This window comes from Etheostoma spectabile, chromosome 6 (assembly GCF_008692095.1).
Source record: "Etheostoma spectabile isolate EspeVRDwgs_2016 chromosome 6, UIUC_Espe_1.0, whole genome shotgun sequence".
NCBI classification, from domain to species: domain Eukaryota; kingdom Metazoa; phylum Chordata; class Actinopteri; order Perciformes; family Percidae; genus Etheostoma; species Etheostoma spectabile.
The window spans coordinates 24681863-24696607 of NC_045738.1; the positions used below are offsets into that span (position 1 = coordinate 24681863).

Genomic DNA, 14745 nt, shown 5'->3' on the forward strand with positions numbered 1-14745 from the left:
CTCCAGTTTTAGCTTCACTTCATTGGTTACCAGTGATATTTAGAATGCACTTCAACATTTTGGTCCTAACTTTTAGAGCCCTACAAGGCCCCCCCATACATCTCAGACCTGATACAGCTGCGTAAGTCCTCAGTAGTCTGAGACCAACAGGCCAGAGACTATTAGTTGCCCCCTTAAACATTTTAAAACTAGGGGGGGACCGTTCATTTCAAGTTGTTGCACCTAGGTTGTGGAACGCTTTGCCTCCTTCCAGCGCTGCTTAGATTGTGTGGAAAACTTTAAAACTCAGTTGAATTCGGCTTTTAAAGAGGCTTTTAACTAGATGGTAGGGTGGTTAGGCTGGTCTTTGTGGCGTGTTATTCTTTTGTTTTTTTGTGATGTATTGTATTTATGAGAGTTGTAAATGTCCTTTTGTTGTGAAGCACTTTGTGATCTTCATCTGAGAAAAGTGCTATACAAATACATTTTACTTACTTTACTTACTGAAGATCCCCCCCCCCAAACCCACAAAAATAGTGTTTGAAATTCACACTGCATTATCTGTGATATTTGTTATGCGAGGACAAACATTTGTGCTGAGGCCTTCCTCGTCTGCAGGCTCCTTTAAGGCTCCTTTAGCAGCGTCAGGTACGCCGAATCAACCGTTGTCATGGAAACCACATAGCCCGTTAACAGGAAACTTTGACGCGTCCATTAAAGATGCCCTGTGGAGTTTACATCCATTGTGGGTGTCCTTGAGCTCTTCTCGTGAATGCAAAGCCGGCATTGTTTGCATTCACGTGCGCTGCCTCTGCTGGTGCATCGCAGCGCGTCTCGGCGTGTGAACGTCCCCTGTGGACCAGAGGACGTGGAAGACTGGGTCCTCAGGTACAGGACGGCGTCTCGTGTCCGTGTGTGCCGTGCTCCACAGCGCTACTAGAGGACAACTCTAACATGGAACCTGTAAAGGTGCCCTGCCACCCGTATGTACGGTGGCCCTGAGGTGCAAAACACAACGGCAAAAGAGAAAACACAACACAAAAAGAGAAAACACAACACAAAAAGAGAAAACACAACACAAAAAGAGAAAACACAACGACAAAAGAGAAAACACAACGGCAAATCAGAAAACACAACACAAAAAGAGAAAACACAACGACAAAAGAGAAAACACAACGACATTAACCAAAACAGAAAAGGTAGGTAGGTACCCTCGGGCGACAGGAACCGTCGCTGATTGGACAAAAGAACTGGTCCGTCCTTTGAACCGGAAAGACGGGGTTTGTTTCCATTTTCAAATCATGAGCGCCACAAATGACGAGGTACACGCTGCTTTTAAAGCAATACTTTGAGCCGGACATGAATATAAAGTGATATGGATATGCTGTCGAATTTTCACAACGTAAACATAGTCTGCGTACGCTAAAGACGCGTTAAAAAGAAGCAGGGCTGTACAGAAGACACAACTATCCCCACTCCCTGAGGTGGAGGCGTGCCATTTCTGACAGAGCTGGAAGGACCGCAGGAGGTTTACAAGACGCACGTATCACTCCATGGGTCCAAAAATAATATGGCAGGTAGAGGATATGATAAATAAACCATTTGGGCCCTTTGGCACTCTCGGAGTATCGATGGCTTTTCGAGAAAAATAATGTGGCTTGTTTGTGGACCAACGAACAATAATCCATCTGTCATTGCTCACAATTATATTAATTGTGCAAGAGTATTGGTTGGGGGTTCCAATGAGATTGAGAATGACCTCGGAAAACGAAAATGGGACCATAGCAGCAATCAATGTACCCTCCGTCACGGCATATGGACCACTATGCAGGCTCGTCTAGCCACAGTTACGGGGTTTTCAACATCGAATCAGGCACGAGTCATGGTGGTCTTTTTTCGGGAGAGGGGGGTTGGGTCCCATCTGTGTTGTTTGATGGATGAAAAGTACAGTGGAAGCTGTATAATTATCACCTTGTCTCTATTACACTGATCAGTGTTTAGTGTTATTAAAATCTCGTATTGTCATTGTGATTTTTATTATTAGTGTTCTGTTTAACTCAGGCCATTTAAACACTAAGTGATAGCCTAATACTGAACATGGGGAAGCCATATTTCCCCAAAGTTATTGAATCACTACTGTTGTAATAATCATATGATATACATTATGATTTCTCTGTGATGCTTTTGTTAAGAGTATCCACATTTAAACGGTGTTATTGTATGTAAGCCTCTGTGAGCACTTGTAAAAGCGCATTATAAATAAAAATGTATTTTATCTATTATAATGCATCCCCGGGGTCTCAGTTTGGATGGACTTTTTTGGAGACCTAAGAGACTCGGGAAATTTTCAATGGCACCCAGAACACCAGTGCTTACTGAGATTTTGCTTCATAATGTTCTGCAGCAAGCCCTGGATGAAGTATAGCCTAGGGAAAACAAGCACCGGATTCGACCAAGCAGACATGCATCATGTCCAGAGGGATTCCGAATGAACTGTATCTCTTGCCTTACAGGTAGTAATGATCATATACATACAAAAAATGCAAGGTGTTGTGGTATGCTAAACTGGGAATTTTTGGGACAATGGTACATGTTGGTATAATCCATTGTTGAATTAGAAGCTATCGTCTCTACCATTGTTTAGAAATATCTGTATATCAACAAGCAAACAAATTAACAATGACCATTTCAAACCTTCTCCTTTATATCACTGTCCCATCTAATTTTGCAGATTTGGTTAAAAGGGACTGTGGATTTGCTGTTGAAGACAGGGAACTGGATGTGTTTCCTGAGGCAAAGGCGGGTGATTGATTTAGGGTGACCCCAGAATAGAGGAATACTCCAACAGGCAGTGGAACAACACGGATACAACAGCCACAAGATGGAAGACAGCCTCAGAACTGTACATCACTCGGAAAGGAAATAGCTGGGCTATAGATATGGACATTTGGAACCCGTTTCTACCTTTCTTGGGTTCCACTTTAACATGGACATTTTAAAGGGAAATATTTTCCTTATTTAGTTTTTTGCTTTAATGCATCTTAAGGTTATCAGTAAATGACTGGTGGACTATACATCCCTAAGTTTGAAAAACACTTCCCTTTCATAAATGTGATCCAAAAATTACAATTGCTTTCAAGAGTAAATCACCAGGATAATATCCCAAAATGTTCTTTTGAATTTTCAGATTGGCAATTTGAATGTGGGACTGAAATGGAGACATTTTACACTTTAAAGTTGTATTTATTTTCTGTTTCAATGTTCATGTAAACAAAAATTTACTTACAAAAAGCATTTGTTCAGATTTTTTATTTTATTTTTTTTAAAATAATGTAGGCTGTAAAAAACAGGAAACAGCAATAACAAACAAAAATCAGTTCTGACCAGAGTTGATAAAAATAAAAAAAAAAAAAAAAAAATAAAAAAAGCCTAAATTAAGCCACAGCCCCAACCACTTTTAATAAAAGTAATTATGATGAAAGTCCCTTTGGCAACAAAAAACACCCAAAAAGCCTGGCGCATTTTGGATGCCAAACTCCATTTTCTTCCTAAGACACTGTAGGAGTCGAGTAGTGGGAGCTTGAGTGTGTTCGAACATGGGTTGCCATTGGAAACGGCGAGTCATTAAAAACCCTATACTTGGACGGGGTGTTATTCCTGCGGGTGGCAGTGCTGCCCAAGCCAGTGGCAAACATCAGAACATTGGGAGGGACACAGCTATCACTTCATCTAAAAGAGAGTCAACATTGTAGTAGTGCATTGTTTGACACGGCATTATCTAAAAACATAGTTACTCTTTAGCTTTATATTCATTGAAGAAACTAAAACTTACAAATATGACTGCACTATACATTTAAATACGTCTAGTGGAAAAAAATAAGAGACCACTTGAAAACGATGAGTTTCTCTGATTTTACTATTTAAGGTAGGTGTTTGAGTGAAATGAACATTTCTGTTTTATTCTATTAACTACTGACAACATTTCTCCCAAAATTTTAATGAAAATACTGTAATTTAGGGCATTTATTGGCAGAAAATGACAACTAGTGTAATGGTAAATTTGAATCTGTCTATGTTTCAATCACTTGAGATGTCCCTACACCATGCTTTTCCCCAAAGGTATCAGATCTCCTTTTGTTTGTTGACCATTTATGTATTTTCATGTCTAGACCTCTTAACTTCCCACCTAGACACAAAACCCTGCAGGATGCCCCAGGTGTGAAACACACCCTCGGGGGTCGGTGCCAATACCTGCAACAGACAAAAGGGTGTAAAAAAACACTCTCTGGGGAAGGGGCCGACCCTGCAGCAGACAAAGGGGTGTGAAACATATTTATTATTTTTCCTTCCTAGGTATAAATGTTTAGGGTTCCCCATTTCAGGTCTTCTTTACCATCACCGCTCAGGTGAGGACTGACCTTTCCTTGCAAGGAAATAAAAAACTTGTCGGCCCGGCAGAATTTTTATTTATTATTCAGCCACACAGCACGAGTATTTTAACTTATGCGTTTATACATCAGTTTTAGTGGGATGATATCAATGTTTAATCCCAGCAGTGGGGTTTTTTTAATCTTCCTTTTAAAACCAGATGGTTTCAGGCGATCACTTAATCAGTGTCTCATTAATGACTTTTTTTGTGTTGGTATTTAAAAAAAAAAAAACTTGAATGAAAAGAGTACCATAAGTAGAGATGCTTTTAAAGAAACATTTGTAAAAGTGGTTCTTAATGTTTTCCGGCAGTATATCTAACAAAAAGCCCATGACAAACCTTCACATTCCCGTAGAAAATCAGCCCAAAAACCGATAACTTTGGGTCTCTCTCTGCCACCTGGGTTTCTTCCCTTTGTGCTGAAGTCTGGGAGGAACAGACGTTCTATTTCGCAGCAGTCAGGGCCTCGCAGAATAGCACAGGGGAGGGGCCAGCACACCAGGAGCTTCTGGACTGAAGCCAAAAAAATCCAGACTAGCCGTCCGTTTTGAATCTATTTAGGACAATTATTTTGTAAGACATAGGTGGGATTTATCAGGTCTGACAGAAAAATACTACCAAACATATAACAGCAATGTGGGCAAAATAGTAGAGAAAAACAAAAACAGCAACCGCATACTCAAAACGCTTTTGCAATAATCAAGTATTTCTTGAAGGGTTTCATTGTTGGTTGCCTGAAGGAGGTAAAAGACTGAAAGCTTGCAGAAATAACTAATCATTGCATAGCATTATGAGTGTTTCGGTGCTGTTTTGTATTTTTGTGGCAAAAAAGTTCAGCTCAAGCACCTCTCCAGAAGAATCTTGCCACAGATGAGCGGTGGCTTTTTTTCACAATTTTAATATTTTTGACATAAATTCTGATTGTATAATTTCATGCGTATGGTAAAGTAGATTGTTTTTATGGTATCAACAGACATTTCATAGTGTACGAAATTAGTTGTGATGTCAAAAAGGAAAAGTCATCATGATTTGTACTTATCTCCTAAAAATCTTGCTTCACATTGTAACAGAAGGTGGTAAACAAACACAAACATTTATTGAGCACTAAGCACACAAAGGAAAAATAGACAGATAAGCCGGTGGTATTGAGGTCAAATGGAGATAACCTGAGCTGCTAATTATGAACCTTTATGGTTTCAAACAGCTGATTTGTTTATTGTACTAGCTAGAAATAAACCCGGGGAACTGCAATATGTTTCGCCATGTCAAAAGGTACATAAGACAGAACTTTCAAATTTAATCTAGGACATGCTCATGTAAAAGTTAAATATTTGGGCTTTAAAAAGTTTACTCAGTGTCAGGACTGTATTTCATGATTTACACACTTACATGATCCTATTTGTGGATCATAAAAGTGATGGAACCTAATATTAGCTAGTATCGTTCAATACATTTAATTGTTTTGTTCAGCATTTCCCTGAATAGGATAAGAGGACATAGCAACTGAAGTTAGAACAATCTAACCCAGTAAGAATGCTCCTCAATCCTGCTATTTCAGAAATGCCTGGTGACACTGTTTCACAATGTGTCAGTGGCTGCAGTGATAGGCAATTTGTAATACTGGCTGAATGTTGGATAAGTTAAAAACTAAACTATTACATTTTTGGATGATTGTTGGCAAAGAAAAAAAGGGTTTTAAATATTACCGTTGAATGGCAATGTGGTTGCGGTCTATAATGTACCATTTGAGGTACTCCTCCACCAGTGTATGCTTCTCACAAGCTTTGACAGGTCGGAAGCATCCAGCTGTTTGGAACATTGTGCTGTTTTGCAAAATGAGATTTTGCAAAGACTCCTCCGAATCGGCTTCCTGGACCTATTTAAAACAAAAAGGTATTATTAGGCCAACCCTAAAACATACATGCTTGTTTACTCTTGTCCTTGATGAATAGAAATCTAGCATTAAAAAAAAAAAAAAAGATGAAATGACTTTTACATTTGGTTGAAATAAGTGGAAATCTGTCCCTTTAAATGAGTACAACTTATCATCTCTTATCATCTCATTTTCTACCTGATGTAGAGCTCTCCCTATATCCTCATCTTTTACATCTTCCACAGTGGCGCTGAAACTTGGCTTCCCTATTATGTGGTTGACAAGGTCCTTTGAGAGGAAATGTGGTGCTGGTCCCCCGTGTATGACGGACACAGCAATCATTTTGCCTGCAAGATAATACTCATCTTCCCTGACAGCTGTTATAGAGAGTACAGAATTATCATACATAATTACCATCTATATCACTGGCAGAAACAAAAACAAAAAGAAAATTATCTGAAACTTCTCATTTTAATATAACGTCAAAAAACCCACCTGTGGGATTGTACACAAGATAGCGTCTTTCTTGAGGTCCATCGAAGATGGGACGATTTCTCAGGTGATCCATTAGAAGTGTGATGAATTCTCGCCTCGGCCCACCTGTGTCCAACCCTTCTTCTAAAGACCCAGCATCATCTGTGAACTTCACAAAGATCTCACTTTTTTCGGAGTATGAGCTGCGTCGAAAGCCTCTTACAGCTCCATCCCATACATCAGATCTGGATATATTGAACCTGCTGACTTTCTTGTGGTCAATTGCAAGTGCCAAATTTGCAATTATTTCAGAGGCCAGCACAGTTGTGGGTCTAGAAAAAAGCGAAAAAACTTATTTTAGACATTAAAAATAGATTCAAAGCACAGTAGCTACTTTACTTACTTTACACAAATCTTTCATTCCATATTCATAGACTATATCCTGACATGAAATTGACACGAGAGGCACTGATAAGTCAATCTATAAAAGAATGAGCAAGTTTTTTATTCTTATTAACTTAATTCCAATGGACTCTCTTTAAACACACATCTCAACAACTGGACCTGATTCAAGTAGTTACAGACAGAGAATGTCAGATTGGTTTTCATTTTAGTGAGTCCTCACATTTGTATAATTCTATTTTGGACAGAGTAGAGAGCTTGTTAATTTTCTACTTGTGTCTATATGACTCACTCAGATTTTTCTGAGGGCATGTCCTTTTTTTCCTCAAGAACGAGAACTTCATCTTCATCATCGTCAATGACGATAGGTGCAAAGAGGTTGGTGTACTTCCTGCAAAACAAAGACATTATGTGCACACAATGTAATTATAGACACACATAAATGCATATCCAATCAAATCAAACCAATCAAATTGTTGACGAGCTCTTCCAGCTTAAACTCAATATCTAACCTTTGTCAGGAGAGAAATGTGTTTACCCCTCAATAATGTTTCTGATATTTTGTCTACCAATCTATATACAATTACACAAAACACACCTGTAACAGGAGCTCTCGACATCAAGACATGTGGAGGTACTTGCATAACTATGCTCCTCATCTGAGTGTATAGTCTGAAAGTTAAGAAATGTAGAAACAGGACATTCAATAAAATGACAAAATAATTATGTAACAAACTCTATGGATTACTTAAAGGGGATAGTTCAACATTTTGGGAAACCTGTCTATTGCAATAATAATGAGAAGGTATATTACCAATGCCTGTTGTTTTGAGAGTCCTGAAGCACAGATGCGAGCTGCTCAGTGAATACAACGGAGTTGGACCGTATAGGTTGCTCTAAACTAATCAAATACACAATCCTACAATTCCAAAATGCTCTTATGGACAGGAATGTACCTGCTTATATGACTAATGATGATTAATGCAATAAGGAAAATTGCCAAAATATTCAACTATCCCTTTAAGGAGGTGAGATAATAAAGAACAGAAGATGACATTCAGTGGACACATTTCCCTGTTTATTTTTATTCTTGCTAATTTAAGTGAAATGTGGTACAATTGTCAATTCAAAAAACTGCATGACGTAAATATATGGCATGATAAAGTATTGAGTTAACTTTTCTTATATGTGCTTCTGTGCTTGAAGAGGATATCTGAAGTGATCTTTGATGCATCCACGATCATCTAACTCTCCATATACGCTTTCAATTTCTTAAGTCAGGCACATTCACAAAAGGCTTGTAGTTAACAGTTCATCTGAAGTGGCTTTATATTCCCCCTAAATGAAAAACAAAGCTTAAAAGCACACAACTGCAATAAACATAATACTATGATTATAAGTTTACTTCAATAGACTTTGGTCTAAAGGTTTAAATGTAATCATAACATCAAAAACTGATGGTGGACGATGGCTCCTCTCTCTTTACTGCAGGATGGAGAGATATAGAGGATATTTTGTACCCACAGGCATCAGACTTTCTAATTCTTCACTGAATGGTAGATGAGCTGCCAGAAGTGAATTTCCCTATGAGGATCAATTAAGTTATTGTTGTTATATTAGACCATATAATAGTTACATTGATGGTGTCTATGTAAACATTTAGCTATTGTTTTGTTTCATACCTAAAGTCATGGACCAGTGAGGAAGATAGAGACTCTATGTAAATAATACTCCATTACCTGATGTACTTTAGTAGAGAGTGACAACCCCCCATCACCATTCCTGAGGGCAAAAAAGCATAAATCATAGTACACTCCAAAATATATTGGTGACATTGCAAAACCAAACAAACAATGATTTATTGAAGTAACAATGCATTTGCGTATAGTACACGTAACAAGAACAACAAATTACAAAGCTATGTCAATAGCGAATAAATATGTATGCAAATGCAGTAAAATCTAAATTTCTATGGTACAACACACACACACACACCAACTACTTACACCTTGTCAGGCTCTTTGTGTACAGGACTGCTTTTGTGGTGAGGTTCAAATGGCTGTAGTAAAGACATCATTTAATTCAAATACAAGTATTTGTTTAGTACTGGTAGGCCAATGTCAAAAACCTACACAGGTTGAAGGCAGGTTAATCACATAAATCACTCAAATATGTTTGAAATTACACTCACCAGTGTATCAGCTAGATCAAAATCTCTTGATGTTGTTTTTATCACAATCTCAGGGTCGGAGTCAGATGTGTCTGGATATTCTCCAACTGAAAAACATTAAAATAAGCTCACCTCAATGAAGCTTTCCCAACGTTCTCAAAAGAGACACATTACCAATACATACTTCAGACATTTTTCATTTATGAATTCAGTGGCATTCAGTGCCCTTGCGAAGCAAGTCAAACGACACAGGCTTTGAGTCTAATCTAGATGATTGTTTGCCATTTTACATAACCTAGGTGTAGTGTTTTGTTAAAAGCAAAAAATGTTAGTATAATTCTTTAAGTGATGATGACCAATATAGCATTATGCAAGTCCAGCCATCTCTGCACTGGACACAACTAGGTCTAAAAAACACAGTTTACCTTTCTCAAAGTCTTTTTTTCTGGCAGATAAAATGATGACCCGCTGATATGACTTGCCAATTCTTCCTTGTATGCTTTAGAGTAATGGTCTTTGTGTCCAGGGATATTAATAACTTCAGAGCCATCTGGATAAAGAAGGAGGAAAGGTCCTCCATCCAGGTCTTTGTTGAAGTCCCTCATTTTCCTCACTGCCTCATTAAGCAGATCTAGGGCAGTGATGTCAGGATGTGTAGAAAGGGAAATAGTTTTCCCCGCTTTGGCTTGAGGACACCACCCTTCCCAGTGGTCATCAAACCAATATTTATCTGCAAAATAATAAATAAAATTGTAAGTGGGTAATGTTTAAAGATCAATGTTTACTTAAAATGATCAATACGCTATGTACATGTCACACTTGGATACAAAATGGGCAATTATAACTCAAAATATCATGAAAACAGAGTAACCCACTGTTTATGTTGAAGTGGTCTTATTGTCATTATACAATCAACTGTACAACTGAATAATGAGGTTAGAATGGAGGGTTAGTCCTGAGCCGCTGCGGGCAAACATAATTTTACGTGCCCATTAAAAACCCAGTAAACAGCAGATTACTTTTCGATACAGGTAATTGGTAATACAATGATTTGCATGTCACGGTTACATATTCATCATAATAAGAAACTAGCAAATATGTACAAAAGTGAAAACAGGACAGTGTCATTGTCTGAGTAATATGGTCGTGGCACAGAAGCACATTAGTATTATGCAAAAATATACTGGTCAGCATAAAGATGACCCTATCATCAGGCTTCCTTTTAGAGGACTGAGATGATGGAAGAATGTCAACAGCTAGTTAACAGTTGTTCATTCTCACTCTGTAACCAACTTACCTGGACTTTACATATTTTCTTTGATTTCATTTTCCCACATGAAAAGTTTTGCCTCTCTCCGCTTTTCTCTTCGGTACCTAGAAAGGTCCCTAGAGTAGGGGTTTGAATAGTCTGTGATTCTACATGGTAGCAAAGGAAAAATATGTTACATTACACACACACAGCAGTAGTCTAATGTTTTACAGCATACAAGAAACACATTTTGACAACACATTATCTTTGTAAAATAGGGGTGCAGTTTTGGTGACACATAAAAAATGAAGCAAGAAAGTGAACAGATCTAAAAACACACACAATCTTTTCTTTCTGGCCTGCAAATAAACTAAACCCTGAAGATGCTTCATCTGGGGACGTTCTAAAACGCTTAACGGGAAAAAGCTTAACGTGGTTTAATGTACCTAAACATCGATCAATTATCATCATATTTCTCTCACATATTGGTCCTCATTACCAGTACAAACTGTCAAAAAATTGGACACGTTATGTAAAAAGTCACGTTAAGCTTTTTCCTTACAATATCCCTTAATGAAGCAGACACGCTTAATGTCAGCTACCGTCCATAATAATAGAACTTTGGGGTCCGATTTTTTGACAGTTTGTACTGGTTATGAGGAGTAATATGTGAGAGAAATACGGTGATGATTGATCGTTGTTTAGGTACATTAAACCACGTTAAGCCTTTTCCTCGCCATAGACACCAATGAAGAAGAAAACGTTACCGTGAGATAACTTCTATAATCGTTGGATTTCAGTTTAGGTTTTTTGACAGGTTTAAGTGTTTATGACAAGATAAGGCCATGGTAAATATGGTGATGATTGATCGTTGTTTAGGTTCATTAAACCATGTTAAGCTTTTTCACGTTAGGCGTTTTAGAACGTCCCTTCATCTGTCTTCAGTTTCACTGCCTACTGTAAGTTAACCTGCATCAATACCATTTTCAATCCAAACGGCAAGATTCATTAAACACCTGCAAAGGAATTGTTGAGTAAGGTCTGGAAACTGACAGTTGCCAACTTGCCCTGGTAGGCTAACGCTAACGGTACACCATCCTAAGTAGCCTAACGTTACATTAACGTTACATCCGTTTACTTACTTGAAGGTTGCGCGTGAGCGTCGCCACCGTCTTCCTGCAGCCTTTTCCCACATTCACTGCAGAAGTTAGGCTTCTCTTTGAACTCTTTTCCACAATGTTTGCAATACATGATAGCGGATACCTCTGTGCTCCCGCTTGTCTAGAGCACAGCAGAGTTCTCCGCGCGTAAGTCTGGCGGTGATGTATTTCCGGTTCAAAGGATGGACCAGTTCTTTTGTCCAATCAGCGACGATTCCTGTCGCCCGAGGGTACCTACCTTTTCCGTTTTGGTTAATGTCGTTGTGTTTTCTCTTTTTGTGTTGTGTTTTCTCTTTTTGTGTTGTGTTTTCTCTTTTTGTGTTGTGTTTTCTGATTTGCCGTTGTGTTTTCTCTTTTTGTGTTGTGTTTTCTCTTTTTGTGTTGTGTTTCTTGATTGCTGTTGTGTTTTCTCTTTTGTGTTGTTGTTTTCTCTTTTTGTTGTGTTTTCTGATTTGCGTTGTGTTTTGCAACCTCAGGGCCACCGTACTAACCAGTTTGTGTCAGTGTCTGAAACTTTCTTGCTGTGTTTCATAAACAAATAAAAGGCAAATTGCAGTATAAATGAAATATTACAAATTAGGATACACACACAAACAAACCCCCCCACCCCCCCCCCCCCCTCTCCTCTCTCTCTCTAGTATATATATATATTACTCACTCACAGGCACAGACACTCACACATACCGGGTGGGAAAATAAAAAAGAACCAATAAAAAAAAAAATTGATCACACTGATAATAGAAAAATTAAAAGTTAAAAAAAAAGTTATATTATTGAGTATGAAACTCTTGTTCTTACATTTTACTTAATAATTGCACCACATTGCTGTATTTATGTTGCAAAACTTGTTATATACTGTAGGCCTATATGGTTTGTTACCATGACAACACCATTGATCTGAAGCTTGATGCTGTCATGTAAATAGTTTTCTAATCAGCAATAAATATAACAATTTCTGATCAATTCATATCAATTGCATGCTTAAAATAACATACCGGTTAAAGCCCCGCACATTTCAAGAGAACCCGACACACTTCCGGGTTAAATATGACCACTTCCGGTTTAGGCCCCGCCCACTCCGAGTATGGATCCGGATACAGATAATACAAGTGGTAAACAGATACAGATAATGCTGTACTCGCTCATCCCTACTTTCCAATGTTATTTATTTTTTTGCAGAACCACACTCAAACACAGCCGTAGCAGAGCTGCCCGTGTTTGTACTGTTGCTTGATTGTAATAAAGCACCAAAAGAGAGAAGTTGTCTCCGTCCGAGTTCTAACAGACACACCTGGGGCGAAGTTGGAAACCAGAATCAGCTTTTAATACAGTCCTAATCTAGTCTTCATAACATCAAGTAATTTAAAATTACCTTTATTATTGTTCGTGTCATTAAATACTGAATTCAATCTAATTGGATGGAAATATACAGTACTGTACATGGTGCCCACATTGAATTATATAGCTAGTACCTGAGTTGTTTACATACTTGCAAAAACAATTGAGACACAACCACTAAAGTGATTCCGACTGGTCCTTGCGTACGCCGCCATGCTAACCTTGCTAACTGCTAACGTTACCGCAGGACCACACAAGTAGGCCACGACTGTCGCAGACAGCAGTGAGTCATTTTAATCCAAGAGAGGAGGCTGTAAATTGGGAAGAGAGGACCGTGAGTTAGCAGTGTGTTGAGCGATTGTTGTCTTAATTCTAAATCTAAGTGTGTATTTCAGAATAGGAAAAGGATGAAGAGGTTAGGGTTAGATGTTTTTATGGTTCTATTCTACATGTATTTGCGAAATCTTGTGCGTCCTCGAGACTTGTGGTGTCAGTCCTGGCCGCAGCTGTTCCACAACAAATCTGGACCTGGTGGGTATTGATGGATAGCGGAGCAGGGAGCCATCACGCAGCGGAGCCAATCTGCAGCCGTTACGCATCCTGTGGAAATTGGGGGTTAGCCTCCTTGAGCTTATCACTTTTATGCATGATAAGGATCTATCACCTGTTTATACCTATATCTTTCATTTACCTATCTATCTACCCCTACTTTTGGACTGCTCTCAGGATTGCACTTACTTACTTGGCTTGAGCAGAGAGGAGCTTTTTAAACCTAGAGTTGATCAAGTCAAACGTGAGGTCAACCATGTCCCAGAATTGGCTCACTGGTCTTACTGTCATCAGTATCAATCACTCAATAGGGGAGCAGATTTCATACAATAACATCATTGACTATTTTGCATCAAGGTTTTAATTTTAGTTTGTTTTCTGTTCTTAGTACAATAGCATAATAATTAGATTCTCTTTAGTGTGTTATCACATTTGTACGATTAAGGATTTGTGCTATTTAGAATTTTTATTCTATATTTTATTTGTATACTATTCTTAATATTTCATTTTATTGTTGTTCTCTGCTGTTGTTATTTTTTAAATATCTGACTGTATATATTTTTGGTACATATATATATTTATTATAACAACATAACTAAAAGAGAAAATTACATTTCTCAATTGCACAAATATTTCATTAAAACATTAAAATTTGAATAACACACAAACACACCTAAGAGAATCCAGTTATTTAACTATTGCAATTACAACAGAAAACAAACTTTAAGGTGCACAGTCTTCACCTCCAACATTTTTTGTGCAGAATTGTGTTCATTGTCTTTGTTGGACAATGAACACAATTCTGCACAAAATATGACAGTATATATATTAGGGGTGATCCGAGTATCCGGCTGAAACGAGTATCCGGTACGGATAAAGCACTTTTGCCGAGTACAAGTATTATATGAGTAATATGAGTCAATATCCGTGCTCGGATTGAATACAACTCCTTAACTGGCCGCGCAGCGTTCTGTGATATTTACAGCACCCCCCCCCGGCTACAAACCCGCTCGGATCAATCACACACACACAGAACATGGAGAAATGCGCTCCCTCGGCCTCTCTCTCTCTCTCTCTTTCTCTCTCTCTCTCTCTTTCTCTCTCTCTCTCTCTCTCTCTCTC

General features: G+C 38.3%; 1 pseudogene; it reads right to left on the reverse strand.

Moving 5' to 3' along the window:
• The window catches only part of LOC116690874 (uncharacterized), a 14443-nt pseudogene extending 4401 nt beyond the window's left edge, over nt 1-10042 (reverse strand).
• Between the last annotated feature and the right edge of the window lie 4703 nt (nt 10043-14745).